Source organism: Pelecanus crispus, chromosome 25 (assembly GCF_030463565.1).
Source record: "Pelecanus crispus isolate bPelCri1 chromosome 25, bPelCri1.pri, whole genome shotgun sequence".
NCBI lineage: Eukaryota > Metazoa > Chordata > Aves > Pelecaniformes > Pelecanidae > Pelecanus > Pelecanus crispus.
The window spans coordinates 1,191,256-1,209,506 of NC_134667.1; positions in this window are offsets into that span (position 1 = coordinate 1,191,256).

The following is an 18,251-nucleotide window of genomic DNA, read 5'->3' on the forward strand; positions in this document are numbered from 1 at the left end:
TAAGGGCTTAGAGGTGTTGCTGGTCTTCACCTTCCCTTGACACCGCTTTCACAGCCAAACACACCCTGGCCATCTACGCTGGCTTTGCCTGCCAGCACTCCCAATACATATTCTCAGGCTCAATCTCACTCTCACTCCCGGCACACAACACCTCCCAAAGTGCAAACGTCCAAGCATTTTCTGCCGCATGCTACATCTAAGGGGTTAGAGCTGTTGCTGGCCCTCACCTTCCCTTGACACCGCTTTCACAGCCAAACACACTCTGCCCATCTGCCTTTGCCTCAACGCCCAGCACTCCCAACACACATTCTCAGGCTCAATCTCACTCTCACTCCCGGCACACACCACCTCCCAAAGTGCAAACGTCCAAGCCATTTCTCCCCTACGATAGGCCTAAGGGCTTAGAGCTGTTGCTGGTCCTCACCTTCCCTTGACTCCGCTTTCACAGCCAAACACATTCTGGCCATCCGCCTTTGCCTTGCCTCCCAGCAATCCCAACACACTCTCACTACTAGCACAGACCACCTCCCAAAATGCCACCACCAAACCGATTTCTGACACACGCTACATCTAAGGGTTTAGAGCTGTTGCTGGTCCTCACCTTCCCTTGACACCGCTTTCACAGCCAAACACACTCTGCCCATCTACCCTGCCTTTGCCTCCCAGCACTCCCAATACATATTCTCAGGCTCAATCTCACTCTCACTCCCGGCACACAACACCTCCCAAAGTGCAAACGTCCAAGCCATTTCTCCCATACGATAGGCCTAAGGGGTTAGAGCTGTTGCTGGCCCTCACCTTCCCTTGACACCGCTTTCACAGCCAAACACACTCTGGCCATCCGCCTTTGCCTTGCCTCCCAGCAATCCCAACACACTCTCACTACCAGCACAGACCACCTCCCAAAATGCCACCACCAAACCGATTTCTGACACACGCTACATCTAAGGGTTTAGAGCTGTTGCTGGTCCTCACCTTCCCTTGACACCGCTTTCACAGCCAAACACACTCTGCCCATCTACCCTGCCTTTGCCTCCCAGCACTCCCAACACACATTCTCAGGCTCAATCTCACTCTCACTCCCGGCACACACCACCTCCCAAAGTGCAAATCTCCAAGCCATTTCTCCCATACGATAGGCCTAAGGGCTTAGAGCTGTTGCTGGTCCTCACCTTCCCTTGACACCGCTTTCACAGCCAAACACACTCTGGCCATCCGCCTTTGCCTTGCCTCCCAGCAATCCCAACACACTCTCACTACCAGCACAGACCACCTCCCAAAATGCCACCACCAAACCGATTTCTGACACACGCTACATCTAAGGGCTTAGAGCTGTTGCTGGTCCTCACCTTCCCTTGACACCGCTTTCACAGCCAAACGCACTCTGCCCATCTGCGCTGCCCTTGCCTCCCAGCACTCCCAACACACATTCTCAGGCACGCTCACGCTCTCACTCTGACTCCCAGCACAGACCACCTCCCAAAGTGCAAATACCCAAGCGATTTCTGACACACGCTACATCTACGGGCTTAGAGCTGTGACTGGTCCTCACCTTCCCTTGACACCGCTTTCAGAGCCAAACACACTCTGCCCATCTACCCTGCCTTTGCCTCCCAGCACTCCCAACACACATTCTCAGGCTCACTCTCACTCTCACTCCCAGCACAGACCACCTCCCAACGTGCAAACCTCCAAGCCATTTCTCCCCTACGATAGGCCTAAGGGCTTAGAGCTGTTGCTGGTCTTCACCTTCCCTTGACACTGCTTTTACAGCCAAACACACTCTGCCCATCTACCCTACCTTTGCCTGCCAGCACTCCCAATACATATTCTCAGGCTCAATCTCACTCTCACTCCCGGCACACAACACCTCCCAAAGTGCAAACGTCCAAGCATTTTCTGCCGCATGCTACATCTAAGGGGTTAGAGCTGTTGCTGGCCCTCACCTTCCCTTGACACCGCTTTCACAGCCAAACACACTCTGCCCATCTGCCTTTGCCTCAACGCCCAGCACTCCCAACACACATTCTCAGGCTCAATCTCACTCTCACTCCCGGCACACACCACCTCCCAAAGTGCAAACGTCCAAGCCATTTCTCCCCTACGATAGGCCTAAGGGCTTAGAGCTGTTGCTGGTCCTCACCTTCCCTTGACTCCGCTTTCACAGCCAAACACATTCTGGCCATCTGCCTTTAACTTGCCTCCCAGCACTCCCAACACACATTCTCAGGTTCAATCTCACTCTCACTCCCGACACAGACCACCTCCCAAAGTGCAAACCTCCAAGCCATTTCTCCCCTACGATAGGCCTAAGGGCTTAGAGCTGTTGCTGGTCCTCACCTTCCCTTGACACCGCTTTCACAGCCAAACACACTCTGGCCATCCGCCTTTGCCTTGCCTCCCAGCACTCCCAAATCACTCTCTCTCCCGGCACACACCACCTCACAAAGTCAAAACACCCAAGCGATTTCTGCCGCATGCTACATCTAAGGGCTTAGAGCTGTTGCTGGTCTTCACCTTCCCTTGACACCGCTTTCACAGCCAAACACACTCTGCCCATCTGCCTTTGCCTTGCCGCCCAGCACTCCCAACACACTCTCACTATCGGCACAGACCACCTCCCAAAGTGCAAACACCCAAGCGATTTCTGACACACGCTACATCTAAGAGCTTAGAGCTGTTGCTGGTCCTCACCTTCCCTTCACACCGCTTTCACAGCCAAACACACTCTGGCCATCTACCCTGGCTTTGCCTCCCAGCACTCCCAACACACATTCTCAGGCTCAATCTCACTCTCACTCCCGGCACAGACCACCTCCCAAAGTGCAAACACCCAACCGATTTCTGACATACGCTACATCTAAGGGCTTAGAGCTGTTGCTGGTCCTCACCTTCCCTTGACTCCGCTTTCACAGCCAAACACACTCTGGCCATCTACCCTGGCTTTGCCTCCCAGCACTCCCAACACACATTCTCAGGCTCAATCTCACTCTCACTCCCGGCACACACCACCTCCCAAAGTGCAAACGTCCAAGCCATTTCTCCCCTACGATAGGCCTAAGGGCTTAGAGCTGTTGCTGGTCCTCACCTTCCCTTGACACCGCTTTCACAGGAAAACACACTCTGCCCATCTGCCTTTGCCTTGCCTCCCAGCACTCTCAACGCACATTCTCAGGTTCAATCTCACTCTCACTCCCGGCACACAACACCTCCCAAAGTGCAAACGTCCAAGCATTTTCTGCCGCATGCTACATCTAAGGGCTTAGAGCTGTTGCTGGCCCTCACCTTCCCTTGACACCGCTTTCACAGCCAAACACACTCTGCCCATCTGCCTTTGCCTCAACGCCCAGCACTCCCAACACACATTCTCAGGCTCAATCTCACTCTCACTCCCGGCACACACCACCTCCCAAAGTGCAAACGTCCAAGCCATTTCTCCCCTACGATAGGCCTAAGGGCTTAGAGCTGTTGCTGGTCCTCACCTTCCCTTGACACCGCTTTCACAGGAAAACACACTCTGCCCATCTGCCTTTGCCTTTCCTCCCAGCACTCTCAACGCACATTCTCAGGTTCAATCTCACTCTCACTCCCGGCACAGACCACCTCCCAAAGTGCAAACGTCCAAGCATTTTCTGACGCATGCTACATCTAAGGGCTTAGAGCTGTTGCTGGTCCGCACCTTCCCTTCACACCGCTTTCACAGCCAAACACACTCTGCCCATCTGTGCTGCCCTTGCCTCCCAGCACTCCCAACACACATTCTCAAGTTCAATCTCTCTCTCACTCCTGGCACAGACCACCTCCGAAAGTGCAAACACCCAACCGATTTCTGACATACGCTACATCTAAGGGCTTAGAGCTGTGGCTGGTCCTCACCTTCCCTTGACACCGCTTTCACAGCCAAACACACTCTGGCCATCTACCCTGGCATTGCCTCCCAGCACTCCCAACACACATTCTCAGGCTCACTCTCACTCTCACTCCCGACACAGACCACCTCCCAAAGTGCAAACACCCAACCGATTTCTGACATACGCTACATCTAAGGGCTTAGAGCTGTGGCTGGTCCTCACCTTCCCTTGACACCGCTTTCACAGCCAAACACACTCTGCCCATCTACCCTGCCTTTGCCTCCCAGCACTCCCAACACACATTCTCAGGCTCAATCTCACTCGCACTCCCGGCACACACCACCTCCCAAAGTGCAAACCTCCAAGCCATTTCTCCCATACGATAGACCTAAGGGCTTAGAGCTGTTGCTGGTCCTCACCTTCCCTTGACACCGCTTTCACAGCCAAACACACTCTGGCCATCCGCCTTTGCCTTGCCTCCCAGCAATCCCAACACACTCTCACTACCAGCACAGACCACCTCCCAAAATGCCACCACCAAACCGATTTCTGACACACGCTACATCTAAGGGCTTAGAGCTGTTGCTGGTCTTCACCTTCCCTTGACACCGCTTTCACAGCCAAACACACTCTGCCCATCTACCCTGCCTTTGCCTCCCAGCACTCCCAACACACATTCTCAGGCTCAATCTCACTCTCACTCCCGGCACACACCACCTCCCAAAGTGCAAACCTCCAAGCCATTTCTCCCATACGATAGGCCTAAGGGCTTAGAGCTGTTGCTGGTCCTCACCTTCCCTTGACACCGCTTTCACAGCCAAACACACTCTGGCCATCCGCCTTTGCCTTGCCTCCCAGCAATCCCAACACACTCTCACTACCAGCACAGACCACCTCCCAAAATGCCACCACCAAACCGATTTCTGACACACGCTACATCTAAGGGCTTAGAGCTGTTGCTGGTCCTCACCTTCCCTTGACACCGCTTTCACAGCCAAACGCACTCTGCCCATCTGCGCTGCCCTTGCCTCCCAGCCCTCCCAACACACATTCTCAGGCACGCTCACGCTCTCACTCTGACTCCCAGCACAGACCACCTCCCAAAGTGCAAATACCCAATCATTTCTGACACACGCTACATCTACGGGCTTAGAGCTGTGACTGGTCCTCACCTTCCCTTGACACCGATTTCACAGCCAAACACACTCTGCCCATCTACCCTGCCTTTGCCTCCCAGCACTCCCAACACACATTCTCAGGCTCACTCTCACTCTCACTCCCGGCACAGACAACCTCCCAACGTGCAAACTTCCAAGCCATTTCTCCCCTACGATAGGCCTAAGGGCTTAGAGCTGTTGCTGGTCTTCACCTTCCCTTGACACCGCTTTTACAGCCAAACACACCCTGGCCATCTACCCTGGCTTTGCCTGCCAGCACTCCCAATACATATTCTCAGGCTCAATCTCACTCTCACTCACGGCACACAACACCTCCCAAAGTGCAAACGTCCAAGCATTTTCTGACGCATGCTACATCTAAGGGCTTAGAGCTGTGGCTGGTCCTCACCTTCCCTTGACACCGCTTTCACAGACAAACACACTCTGCCCATCTGCCTTTGCCTCAACGCCCAGCACTCCCAACACACATTCTCAGGCTCAATCTCACTCTCACTCCCGGCACAGACCACCTCCCAAAGTGCAAACGTCCAAGCCATTTCTCCCCTACGATAGGCCTAAGGGCTTAGAGCTGTTGCTGGTCCTCACCTTCCCTTGACACCGCTTTCACAGCCAAACACACTCTGCCCATCTGCCTTTGCCTCAACTCCCACCACTCCCAACACACTCTCACTGTCGGTACAGACCACCTCCCAACGTGCAAACACCAAGCGATTTCTGACGCAAGCTACATCTAAGGGCTTAGAGCTGTGGCTGGTCATCACCTTCCCTTGACACCGCTTTCACAGACAAACACACTCTGCCCATCTGCCTTTGCCTCAACTCCCAGCACTCCCAACACACATTCTCAGGTTCAATCTCACTCTCACTCCCGGCACACACCACCTCCCAAAGTGCAAACGTCCAAGACATTTCTCCCATACGATAGGCCTAAGGGCTTAGAGCTGTTGCTGGTCCTCACCTTACCTTGACAGCGTATTCGCAGCCAAACACACTCTGCCCATCTGCCTTTGCCTTGCCTCCCAGCTCTCCGAACACACTCTCACTCTCGGCACAGACCACCTCCCAAAGTGCAAACATCCCAGCGATTTGTGCCGCATGTTACCTCTAGGGGCTTAGAGCTGTTGCTGGTCCTCACCTTCCCTTGACAGCGCTTTCACAGACAAACACACTCTGCCCATCTACCCTGGCTTTGCCTCCCAGCACTCCCAACACACATTCTCAGGCTCAATCTCACTCTGACTCCCGGCACAGACCACCTCCCAAAGTGCAAACGTCCAAGCCGTTTCTCCCATACGATAGGCCGAAGCGCTTAGAGCAGATGCTGGTCCTCACCTTCCCTTGACACCGATTTCACAGCCAAACACACTCTGCCCATCTGCCTTTGCCTCAAATCCCACCACTCCCAGCACACTCTCACTCCCGGCACAGACCACCTCCCAAAGTGCAAACACCAAGCGATTTCTGACACTCGCTACCTCTAAGGGCTTAGAGCTTTTGCTGGTCCTCACCTTCCCTTCAAACCGCTTTCACAGCCAAACACACTCTGCCCATCTGCCCTTGCCTCAACTGCCACCACTCTCAACACACTCTCACTCCCGGCACAGACCACATCCCAAAGTGACAACACCCAAGCGATTTCTGACGCACGCTACCTCTAAGGACTTAGAGCTGTTGCTGGTCCTCACCTTCCCTTGACACTGCGTTCACAGTCAAACACCCTCGGTCCATCTGCACCGGCGTTGCCTCCCAGCACTCCCAACACACATTCTCAGGCTCAATCTCACTCTCACTCCCGGCACAGACCACCTCCCAAAGTGCAAACGTCCAAGCCATTTCTCCCATACGATAGGCCGAAGCGCTTAGAGCAGATGCTGGTCCTCACCTTCCCTTGACAACGCTTTCACAGCCAAACACACTCTGGCCATTTGCCTTTGCCTTGCCTCCCAGAACTCCGTACACACTCTCACTCCCGGCACAAACCAACTCCCAAAGTGCAAACATCCCAGCGATTTGTGCTGCATGTTACCTGTAGGGGCTTAGAGCTGTTGCTGGTCCTCACCTTCCCTTGACACCGCTTTCACAGCCAAACACACTCTGCCCATCTACCCTGGTTTGCCTCCCAGCACTCCCAACACACATTCTCAGGCTCAATCTCACTTTCTCTCCCGGCACAGACCACCTCCCAAAGTGCAAACATCCCAGAGATTTGTGACACACGCTACATCTAAGGGCTTAGAGCTGTTGCTGGTCCTCACCTTCCCTTGACACCGCTTCCACAGCCAAACACTCTCTGCCCATCTACCCTGGCTTTGCCTCCCAGCACTCCCAACACACATTCTCAGGCTCAATCTCACTCTCTCTCCCGGCACACACCACCTCCCAAAGTGCAAACGTCCAAGCCATTTCTCCCCTACGATAGGCCTAAGGGCTTAGAGCTGTTGCTGGTCCTCACCTTGACACCGCTTTCACAGCCAAACACACTCTGCACATCTGCCTTTGCCTTGCCTCCCAGCACTCCCAACACACTCTCACTCTCGGCACACACCAGCTCCCAAAGTGCCAACAACCAAGCGATTTCTGACGCACGCTACCTCTAAGGCCTTAGAGCTGTTGCTGGTCCTCACCTTCCCTTGACACCGCTTTCACAGCCAAACACACTCTGCCCATCTGCCTTTAACTTGCCTCCCAGCACTCCCAACACACATTCTCAGGTTCAATCTCACTGTCACTCCCGACACACACCACCTCCCAAAGTGCAAACCTCCAAGCCATTTCTCCCCTACGATAGGCCTAAGGGCTTAGAGCTGTTGCTGGCCCTCACCTTCCCTTCACACCGCATTCACAGCCAAACGCACTCTGCCCATCTGCCTTTGCCTCAACTCCCAGCACTCCCAACACACATTCTCAGGCTCAATCTCACTCTCACTCCCGGCACAGACCACCTCCCAAAGTGCAAACATCCCAGAGATTTCTGACACACGCTACATCTAAGGGCTTAGAGCTGTTGCTGGTCTTCACCTTCCCTTGACACCGCTTTCACAGCCAAACACACTCTGCCCATCTGCCTTTTCCTCAACTCCCACCACTCCCAACACACTCTCACTGTCGGTACAGACCACCTCCCAAAGTGCAAACATCCCAGAGATTTCTGACACACGCTACATCTAAGGGCTTAGAGCTGTTGCTGGTCTTCACCTTCCCTTGACACCGCTTTCACAGCCAAACACACTCTGCCCATCTGCCTTTTCCTAAACTCCCACCACTCCCAACACACTCTCACTGTCGGTACAGACCACCTCCCAAAGTGCAAACACCAAGCGATTTCTGACGCAAGCTACATCTAAGGCCTTAGAGCTGTGGCTGGTCCTCACCTTCCCTTGACACCGTATTCACAGCCAAACGCACTCTGCCCATCTGCCTTTACCTCAACTCCCAGCACTCCCAACACACATTCTCACTCTGGGCACAGACCACCTCCCAAAGTCCAAACGCCCAAGCGATTTCTGCCGCAAGCTACCTCTAAGGGCTTAGAGCTGTTGCTGGTCCTCACCTTCCCTTGACACCGCTTTCACAGCCAAACACACTCTGGCCATCTGCCTTGGCCTTGCCTCCCAGCACTCCCAACACACTCTCACTCTTGGCACACACCACCTCACAAAGTGCAAACACCCAGCGATTTCTGACACACGCTACATCTAAGGGCTTAGAGCTGTTGCTGGTCCTCACCTTCCCTTGACACCGCTTTCACAGCCAAACACACTCTGGCCATCTGCCTTTGCCTCAACTCCCACCACTCCCAACACACTCTCACTGTCGGTACAGACCACCTCCCAACGTGCCAACACCCAAGCCATTTCTGACGCACGCTACCTCTAAGGTCTTAGAGCTGTTGCTGGTCCTCACCTTCCCTTGACACCGCTTTCACAGCCAAACACACTCTGCCCATCTACCCTGGCTTTGCCTCCCAGCACTCCCAACACACATTCTCAGGCTCAATATCCCTCTCACTCCAGGCACAGACCACCTCCCAAAGTGCCAACACACAAGCCATTTCTCCCAGGCGATAGGCATAAGCGCTTAGAGCAGGTGCTGTTCCTCACCTTCCCTTGACACCGCTTCCACAGCCAAACACACTCTGGCCATCTGCCTTTTCCTCAAATCCCAGCACTCTCAACACACTCTCACTAATGGCACAGACCACCTCCCAAATTTCAAACACCAAGCGATTTGTGCCGCATGCTACCTCTAAGGGCTTAGAGCTGTTGCTGGTCCTCCCCTTCTCTTGACAGCGCATTCGCAGCCAAACCCACTCTGGCCATCTGCCTTTGCCTTGCCTCCCAGCACTCCGAACACACTCTCACTCTTAGCACAGACCGCCTCCCAAAGTGCAAACACCCAAGCTATTTCTGAGGCACGCTAATGTAAGGGCTTAGAGCTGTTGCTGGTCCTCACCTTCCCTTGACACCGCTTTCACAGCCAAACACACTCTGCCCATCTACCCTGGCTTTGCCTCCCAGCACTCCCAACACACATTCTCAGGTTCAACCTCACTCTCACTCCCGGCACAGACCACCTCCCAAAGTGCAAACGTCCAAGCCATTTCTCCCCTACGATAGGCCTAAGTGCTTAGAGCTTCTGCTGGTCCTCACCTTCCCTTGACACCGCTTCCACAGCCAAACACACTCTGCCCATCAGCCTTTGCTTGCCTCCCAGCACTCCCAACACACTCTCACTCCCGGCACAGACCACCTCCCAAAGTGCCAACACCCAAGCGATTTCTGACACACGCTACATCTAAGGGCTTAGAGCTGTTGCTGGTCCTCACCTTCCCTTGACACCGCGTTCACAGCCAAACACACTCTGGCCATCTACCCTGCCTTTGCCTCCCAGCACTCCCAAGACACATTCTCACTCTCGGCACAGACCACCTCACAAGGTGCAAACACCCAAGCGATTTCTGATGCATCCTACATGTAAGGGCTTAGAGCTGTTGCTGGTCCTCACCTTCCCTTGACACCGCTTTCACAGACAAACACACTCTGGCCATCCGCCTTTGCCTTGCCTCACAGCACTCCCAACACACATTCTCAGGTTCAATCTCACTCTCACTCCCGGCACACACCACCTCCCAAAGTTCCAACACCCAAGCCATTTCTCCCACACGATAGGCCTAAGGGCTTCGAGCTGTTGCTGGTCCTCACCTTCCCTTCACACCGCTTTCACAGCCAAACACACTCTGCCCATCTACCCTGGATTTGCCTCCCAGCACTCCCAACACACATTCTCAGGTTCAATCTCACTCTCACTCCTGGCACAGACCACCTGCCAAAGTGCAAACGGCCAAGCCATTTCTCCCCTACGATAGGCCTAAGGGCTTAGAGCTGTTGCTGGTCCTCACCTTCCCTTGACACCGCTTTCACAGCGAAACACACTCTGCCCATCTACCCTGGCTTTGCCTCCCAGCACTCCCAACACACATTCTCAGGCTCACTCTCACTCTCTCTCCCGGCACAAACCAGCAACCAAAGTGCAAACGTCCAAGCCATTTCTCCCCTACGATAGGCCTAAGGGCTTAGAGCTGTTGCTGGTCCTCACCTTCCCTTCACACCGCTTTCACAGCCAAACACACTCTGCCCATCTGCCGTTGCCTTGCCTCCCAGCACTCCCAACAGACTCTCACTCCCGGCACAGACCACCTCCCAAAGTGCAAACACCCAAGCGATTTCTGACACACGCTACATCTAAGCGCTTAGAGCTGTTGCTGGTCCTCACCTTCCCTTCAAACCGCTTTCACAGCCAAACACACTCTGGCCATCTACCCTGCCTTTCCCTCCCTGCACTCCCAACACACAGTCACTGGCTAAATCTCAGTCTAACTCCCGGCACAGACCACCTCCCAAAGTGCCAACACCCAAGCCATTTCTCCCATACGATAGGCCTAAGGGCTTAGAGCTGTTGCTGGTCCTCACCTTCCCTTGACACCGCTTTCACAGCCAAACACACTCTGCCCATCTACCCTGGCTTTGCCTCCCAGCACTCCCAACACACTCTCACTACTGGCACAGACCACCTCCCAAACTGCCAACACCCAAGTTATTTCTGACGCACGCTATATCTAAGGGCTTAGAGCTGTTGCTGGTCCTCACCTTCCCTTGACACCGCTTTCACAGCCAAACACACTCTAGCCATCTCCCTTTGCCTTTCGTCCCAGCACTCCCAACACACTCTCACTCTTGGCACAGACCACCTCCCAAAGTGCCAACACCCAGCGATTTCTGACGCACGCAACATCTAAGGGCTTAGAGCTGTTGCTGGTCCTCACCTTCCCTTGACACCGCTTTCACAGCGAAACACACTCTGGCCATCTGCCTTTGCCTCAACTCCCACCACTCCAAACACACTCTCACTACTGGTACAGACCACCTCCCAAAGTTCAAATACCAAGCGATTTGTGCCGCATACTACCTGTAAGGGCTTAGAGCTGTTGCTGGTCCTCACCTTCCCTTGACACCGCTTTCACAGCCAAACACACTCTGCGCATCTGCCTTTGCCTTGCCTCCCAGCACTCCCAACACACTCTCGGCACACACCACCTCCCAAAGTGCCAACACCCAAGCGATTTCTGACACAAGCTACCTCTAAGGGCTTAGAGCTGTTGCTGGTCCTCACCTTCCCTTGACACCGCTTTCACAGCCAAACACACTCTGCCCATCTACCCTGGCTTTGTCTCCCAGCACTCCCAACACAAATTCTCAGGCTCAATCTCACTCTCACTCCCGGCACAGACCACCTCCCCAAGTGCAAACACCAAGCGATTTCTGACACACGGTACATCTAAGGGCTTAGAGCTGTTGCTGGTCCTCACCTTCCCTTGACACCGCTTTCACAGCCAAACACACTCTGCCCATCTACCCTGGCTTTGCCTCCCAGCACTCCCAACACACTCTCACTACTGGCACAGACCACCTCCCAAACTGCCAACACCCAAGTTATTTCTGACGCACGCTATAAATAAGGGCTTAGAGCTGTTGCTGGTCCTCACCTTCCCTTGACACCGCTTTCACAGCCAAACACACTCTCGCCATCTCCCTTTGCCTTTCCTCCCCGCACTCCCAACACACTCTCACTCCCGGCACAGACCACCTCCCAAAGTGCCAACACCCAAGCCATTTCTCCCATACGATAGGCCTAAGGGCTTAGAGCTGTTGCTGGTCCTCACCTTCCCTTGACACCGCTTTCACAGCCAAACACACGCTGGCCATCTCCCTTTGCCTTGCCTCCCAGCACTCCCAACACACTCTCACTCCCGGCACAGACCACTTCCCAAAGTGCCAACACCCAAGCGATTTCTGATGCACGCTACATCTAAGGGCGTAGAGCTGTTGCTGGTCCTCAGCTTCCCTTGACACCGCTTTCACAGCCAAACACACTCCTGCCATCTGATATTTTCCTTGCCTCCTAGCACTCCCAACACACATTCGCAGGCTCACTCACGCTCTCCATCTTACTCTTGGCACAGGCCAAATCCCAAAGTGCCAACACCCAAGCGATTTCTGACGCACGCTACATCTAAGGGCTTAGAGCTGTTGCTGGTCCTCACCTTCCCTTCACACCGCATTCACAGCCAAACGCACTCTGCCCATCTGCCTTTGCCTCAACTCCCAGCACTCCCAACACACATTCTCAGGCTCAATCTCACTCTCACTCCCGGCACAGACCACCTCCCAAAGTGCAAACATCCCAGAGATTTCTGACACACGCTACATGTAAGGGCTTAGAGCTGTTGCTGGTCTTCACCTTCCCTTGACACCGCTTTCACAGCCAAACACACTCTGCCCATCTGCCTTTGCCTCAACTCCCAGCACTCCCAACACACTCTCACTCTCGGCACACACCACCTCCCAAAGTGCCAACAACCAAGCGATTTCTGACGCACGCTACCTCTAAGGGCTTAGAGCTGTTGCTGGTCCTCACCTTCCCTTGACACCACTTTCACAGCCAAACACACTCTGCCCATCTACCCTGGCTTTGCCTCCCTGCACTCCCAACACACATTCTCAGGCTCAATCTCACTCTCACTCCCGGCACACACCACCTCCCAAAGTGCAAACGTCCAAGCCATTTATCCCTCAAGCTACATCTAAGGGCTTAGAGCTGTTGCTGGTCCTCACCTTCCCTTGACACCGCTTTCACAGCCAAACACACTCTGGCCATCTACCCTGGCTTTGCCTCCCAGCACTCCCAACACACTCTCACTACTGGCACAGACCACCTCCCAAACTGCCAACACCCAAGCGATTTCTGACGCACGCTATATCTAAGGGCTTAGAGCTGTTGCTGGTCCTCACCTTCCCTTGACACCGCTTTCACAGCCAAACACACTCTGGCCATCTACCCTGCCTTTGCCTCCCAGCACTCCCAACACACATTCTCAGGTTCAATCTCACTCTCACTCCCGGCACAGACCACCTCCCAAAGTGCAAACCTCCAAGCTATTTCTCCCCTACGATAGGCCTAAGGGCTTAGAGCTGCTGCTGGTCCTCACCTTCCCTTGACACCGCTTCCACAGCCAAACACACTCTGCCCATCAGCCTTTGCTTGCCTCCCAGCACTCCCAACACACTCTCACTCCCGGCACAGACCACCTCCCAAAGTGCCAACACCCAAGCGATTTCTGACACACGCTACATCTAAGGGCTTAGAGCTGTTGCTGGTCCTCACCTTCCCTTGACACCGCGTTCACAGCCAAACACACTCTGGCCATCTACCCTGCCTTTGCCTCCCAGCACTCCCAAGACACATTCTCACTCTCGGCACAGACCACCTCACAAGGTGCAAACACCCAAGCGATTTCTGCTGCATCCTACATGTAAGGGCTTAGAGCTGTTGCTGGTCCTCACCTTCCCTTGACACCGCTTTCACAGACAAACACACTCTGGCCATCCGCCTTTGCCTTGCCTCACAGCACTCCCAACACACATTCTCAGGTTCAATCTCACTCTCACTCCTGGCACAGACCACCTCCCAAAGTGCAAACGGCCAAGCCATTTCTCCCATACGATAGGCCTAAGGGCTTAGAGCTGTTGCTGGTCCTCACCTTCCCTTGACACCGCTTTCACAGCGAAACACACTCTGCCCATCTACCCTGGCTTTGCCTCCCAGCACTCCCAACACACATTCTCAGGCTCACTCTCACTCTCTCTCCCGGCACAAACCAGCAACCAAAGTGCAAACGTCCAAGCCATTTCTCCCCTACGATAGGCCTAAGGGCTTAGAGCTGTTGCTGGTCCTCACCTTCCCTTCACACCGCTTTCACAGCCAAACACACTCTGCCCATCTGCCGTTGCCTTGCCTCCCAGCACTCCCAACAGACTCTCACTCCCGGCACAGACCACCTCCCAAAGTGCAAACACCCAAGCGATTTCTGACACACGCTACATCTAAGCGCTTAGAGCTGTTGCTGGTCCTCACCTTCCCTTCAAACCGCTTTCACAGCCAAACACACTCTGGCCATCTACCCTGCCTTTGCCTCCTGCACTCCCAACACACATTCTCACTCTCGGCACAGACCACCTCACAAGGTGCAAACACCCAAGCGATTTCTGCCGCATCCTACATCTAAGGGCTTAGAGCTGTTGCTGGTCCTCACCTTCCCTTGACACCGCTTTCACAGACAAACACACTCCTGCCATCTGCCTTTGCCTTGCCTCCCAGCACTCCCAACACGCTCTCACACCCGGCACAGACCACCTCCCAAAGTGCCAACACCCAAGCCATTTCTGACACACGCTACATTTAAGGGCTTAGAGCTGTTGCTGGTCCTCACCTTCACTTCACACCGCGTTCACAGCCAAACACACTCTGCCCATCTGCATTTGCCTTGCCTCCCAGCACTCCCAACACACATTCTCAGGTTCAATTTCACTCTCACTCCCGGCACACACCACCTCCCAAAGTGCAAACGTCAACGCCATTTCTCCCCTACAATAGGCTTAAGGGCTTAGACCTAATGCTGGTCCTCACCTTCCCTTGACACCGCTTTCACAGCCAAACACACTCTGGCCATCTGCCTTTGCCTTGCCTCCCAGCACTCTCAACGCACATTCTCAGGTTCAATCTCACTCTCACTCCCGGCACAGACCACCTCCCAAAGTGCAAACGTCCAAGCCATTTCTCCCCTACGATAGGCTTAAGGGCTTAGAGCTGTTGCTGGTCCTCAGCTTCCCTTGACACCGCTTTCACAGCCAAACACACTCTGCCCATCTGTCTTTTCTTGCCTCCCAGCACTCCCAACACACATTCTCAGGCTCAGTCTCATTCTCACTCCCGGCACAGACCAGCAACCAAAGTGCCAACACCCAAGCCATTTCTCCCATACGATAGGCCTAAGGGCTTAGAGCTGTTGCTGGTCCTCACCTTCCCTTCACACCGCTTTCACAGCCAAACACACTCTGGCCATCTGCCTTTGCCTACCTCCCAGCACGCCGAACACACATTCTCAGGCTCAATCTCACTCTCACTCCCGGCACACACCACCTCCCAAAGTGCAAACGTCCAAGCCATTTCTCCCCTACGATAGGCCTAAGGGCTTAGAGCTGTTGCTGGTCCTCACCTTCCCTTCACACCGCTTTCACAGCCAAACACACTCTGGCCATCCGCCTTTGCCTTGCCTCACAGCACTCCCAACACACACTCTCAGGTTCAATCTCACTCTCACTCCTGGCACAGACCACCTCCCAAAGTGCAAACGGCCAAGCCATTTCTGACATACGATAGGCCTAAGGGCTTAGAGCTGTTGCTGGTCCTCACCTTCCCTTGACACCGCTTTCACAGCCAAACACACTTTGCCCATCTGCCCTGGCTTTGCCTCCCAGCACTCCCAATACACATTCTCAGGCTCAATCTCACTCTCACTCCCGGCACAGACCACCTCCCAAAGTGGAAACGTCCAAGCCATTTCTGACACACGCTACATCTAAGGGCTTAGAGCTGTTGCTGGTCCTCACCTTCCCTTGACACCTCTTTCACAGCCAAACTCACTCTGCCCATCTACCCTGGATTTGCCTCCCGGCACTCCAGCACACATTCTCAGGTTCAGTTTCACTCTCACTCCCGAAACAGACCACCTCCCAAAGTGCAAACGTCCAAGCCATTTCTCCCATACGATTGGCTTATGGGCTTAGAGCTGTTGCTGGTCCTCACCTTCCCTTGACACCGCTTTCACAGCCAAACACACTCTGCACATCTGCCTTTGCCTTGCCTCACAGCACCCCCAACACACATTCTCAGGTTCAATCTCACTCTCACTCCCGGCACAGACCACCTCACAAAGTGCAATCGTCCAAGCCATTTCTCCCATACGATAGGCCTAAGGGCTTAGAGCTGTTGCTGGCCCTCACCTTCCCTTGACACCGCTTTCACAGCCAAACACACCCTGGCCATCTACCCTGGCTTTGCCTCCCAGCACTCCCAACACACATTCTCAGGTTCAATCTCACTCTCACTCCCGGCACAGCCCACATCCCAAAGTGCAAACACCCAAGCGATTTCTGACACACGCTATATCTAAAGCCTTAGAGCTGTTGATGGTCGTCACCTTCCCTTGACACCGCTTTCACAGCCAAACACACTCTTCCCATCTTCCCTGGCTTTGCCTCCCAGTACTAGCAAGCACACACATTCTCAAGCTCGCTCTCACTACCGGCACAGACCACCTCCCAAAGTGCAAACACCCAAGCTATTTCTTTGCACCGGATACAGGCACCGGATCTGTATAGTTCCAGAGACAATGACCTGTAAATATACAATTAACCGTACTTTTCCAGGTACAATCTGAGGCATCATTACACAGATACAGGCAGATACAATTACAAGTCCAGCTTCAGTTACACCTAGCAGTATGGATACAAGCTGAGTCCATTACTGATACCATTAGAGAGAGAGAGAGACCATTACATATAAAGCCATTGACAGAAATACAGTTGTGGATGCAGATACAGATACGCGTACATAATGCAGATACGAGCACAGATGCAGATACAGGTACTATTACACCTACAGGTACTTGTACAGATACCATCACAGAACAGGGAACACACAATCTATTGGGTCAGCACAACCATCTTCTCTTCCTCCCCCTGCCAGAAGTGCCCCTGAGGAAACAGCACATCTGAAACGCATCTACTTGATTTGAATTGTACCTGCCTCCTACAGCAGAGCTAAGATAGCTTCCTCAGAACATCACAGAATCATAAAAGAAGGGCTATTGAGTACACAAGATGATCTGCACTTGTCAGTGGGAAGGGCACAAGACCAAAATTTCCACAGCAGACCATGCCAAATGCTATCTCAGTGCAGAAGCGCCTCTGTGCAGCTGGGCAGCAGTGCAGCAGGCTCAGCAGGGCCCAAGCTGTGGCAGTGGTCACAACCCTCTGGCCATGTCTCATGAGCATCTGGAAAGAGTACAGAAAGAAGCCCTGGCTTGTTTCCCAGAGTGCGCGCTGAAACCGGAGGAAGGGTCACTGAACATCTGGAGAAGGTCACCCTCCTTAGCTGCGTTGGTTAGTGTTCAAAGCAGCTAATTAAAGGGTGTTCTAATGGCAAGGCTTAGAGAGCCTTAGCCTGAGGTGGTGTTCCCAGCTGCACCAGGAACTGAATGTAGTAGGTGCAGCCAGGTCCACAAGTGTTGGTTTCAGCTGAAATTAAAAGCCCTTCAGCATCCTAGCTGTCTGCACATCAGCACACTCCCTGCCATCCTCAGGCTCAGGCGCTTTTGGCTGCAGTTGCTTCTGTGCTTGCTGTTTGGCCACTGCTCTTCTGTGGATTTCTCTGTCCCTTTGAGCCTGAGGACAACCATGTAGGATCGTCTGGGCTGAGGGGAGGGGGGAAACAATCCAGATTACTTCCTGTATGTAAATGCTACTTAGGCTAGATGCTGGCCAGGCTTATACAGAGAGCTTTAAACTAGATTTAGTGGGGGATGAGGAGGAGGAAAAGGAAGAAGAAGAAGAGGAGGAGGAGGAGGAGGAGGAGAAGGAGGAGGAGGAGGAGGAGGAGGAGGAGGAAGAGGAGGAGGAGGAGGAGGAGGAGGAGAAAAATGATGAGGAGGAAGAACAGGAGAATGATAAACAGAAGATGGGGAAGGTGGAGGAGGAGGAAAAGGAAGAATCGGTGGCGGAAGAAAAGGAGAGGAAGGACAGGAAGAGGAAGAAGAATAGGGGAA